This window comes from Galeopterus variegatus, unplaced genomic scaffold, assembly GCF_000696425.1.
Source record: "Galeopterus variegatus unplaced genomic scaffold, G_variegatus-3.0.2 Scaffold3280, whole genome shotgun sequence".
In the NCBI taxonomy this organism is placed as follows: domain Eukaryota; kingdom Metazoa; phylum Chordata; class Mammalia; order Dermoptera; family Cynocephalidae; genus Galeopterus; species Galeopterus variegatus.
Genome location: NW_007729391.1, coordinates 57,585 through 59,763, shown reverse-complemented (window position 1 = coordinate 59,763; position 2,179 = coordinate 57,585).

Below are 2,179 nucleotides of genomic sequence, written 5' to 3'. Positions count from 1 at the left end.
GACACTGAGGGTTGCGATCCATTACCGGACACGAAAAAAGACAAAAAGAAAAAAAAAAAAAAAGTATTTGGCAATAGTTATGGTAAAAAAAAAAAAAAATTGACAGTAACGTGCAGACCAAATAAGTCTGTGAGTCAGGATATGGCACTTAGGTTTGTGACTTAGAGGCTACTTAAATGGCCAAGGAAATAAATTCAAATCCATACAAACGGTATGTGGACCCAAGTTAAGGTTTCCTAAACAACGAAAAATAAGTATGTGGGTCTTGTAAGGAACACTGTATGACAAAAGAAAGAAAGGGAAGTGCACATGTACAGAAACAGTGATGAAGGGAACAGCTGTGGTACTGACTCCCAGCACAGGATGGTTCCAGAGCGGATGAAAGAGTCTGTGCTCTCAAGTTAAGCTGCGCAGGTGGCTACCAAGGCTCCCTTACTTTGTAGACAAGTGTTCTCATCTATAAAATACTGCTACTAATAGGGCCTACTTCATAGGGTTGCTGGAAGAGTAGATGGCTCGATACTTATTTCTGTTGAAGACAAGTCTAAGGTGGCTCTCAAGATTCCTGCCCCCTGGTATACACACTCTGTTTAATAAATGGGCACTGTTTTAAGCCACTATGATTGTAGTAATTTCTTATGCAGCAACAGAAAACCAGTACACTTATAAAGCACTTACAACACAGCCTGACACATAGGCAGTCCTCAATAAATATTAGTGATTATTACAGTAATCAATTAAACTGTACGTTCTGATACATGTAAAAAAGGATTCTGATTACAAACAGTTTGCCCATATATGTGCTGGCACAGAAGATACACAGGCATATAAGATGCATCCCAATGATACAAAGAACTAGGGCAGACAAGTTATAAAAATATTTTTTATAATGCATTTATTGAGAGTGATTTTAAAGTGATTTTGCAGAAAAAGATAAAGTGATTTTGTAGAAGGACACTAATTATTATGTCCCTATACTATAGACTGAAATCCAGCTGGAAATAAGTTTAGGATATACAATGACAGTTTACTAACCAAAAATAAAACAGATGATCACAAAGTTATTTTTAATGCATATTGGATCAACAAATACTTTGCAGGGAACAAAGCGTAACAGTTTTACTGATAAATCACATTATGTGTGTGACAGTATTGAATAATGGTACTATATCTCGGATGCTAGCAACTAAAAAAACAAGCTAATCATATTAAATATATTTGAACAATAAATTTGAAGAAATCCCTATGGAGGTAGCCACAGTACATGTAGAAATATATTTCAGTTAAAAAAGAACAAACAAAAAAACTAGTTCAAAGCACACAGCAAAATAATAAATTTGAAAAAACAACAACATATGTAATGTTCACATATGCCATAAAAGTACATATTTCTCTGAATATTAATAAATGACTGGCAACAGAAGACAATTGAAAATATGATAAAAACAGACTTCAATGAATACATAAACAGAAAAAAATGGCAAGAAAAAAGTTTCATAAAGCTTTTTATCTTCACCCTCAAAGCCAAGTAAATCACAGCCCAAAGCCATTAAATGCCCAATCATCAGTATTGCTAGAGTTGGAAGCAATCTCTTCATCCCAAGCAATCACCATATTAGTCACATGATCACCATTATCTTGAAAATCCACTTTGCCGTCCGTTCACTGTAGAAATGTGACATTAAGTTTGAACTTAATGTTCTGTCAATGCCTCTCTTGCTTTTGGGCCATAGGCTACAAATTAATAAACCTGTCCCTGAAGAGGAATAGCCCTGTGATAAATCTCTATGGGTTGTGGTGGTTGATTGGTTGGTTGGCTGGTTGGTTAATTGCTTGGTTTTTAAAAACTACCAATGAGATGTGAAACTCTCATCTTTGTTGAAAATGATTATATGCCTGGGCTGCATCATTAAGAGCAGCCCTGCTGCAGCGCACCCAGAACTATTAACGTATACCTGCTTGCTCTTGTATCCCCATAATAGGCATGGAAGATGAGGGCAAAATTTGATAAGATTATTTGGGTTAAGGAACATATGTAACTTTACTTTTCCTGAGGATGTTTCATGCTTATTAAGAAGGTGTCCTAAATCTTTCATAACAATTGCTGAATCCAAAAGTGTTCAGAGCTCACATTTAGAGGAGCACAGACTTCATTTAGTGAACAATGATTAAAGATTCT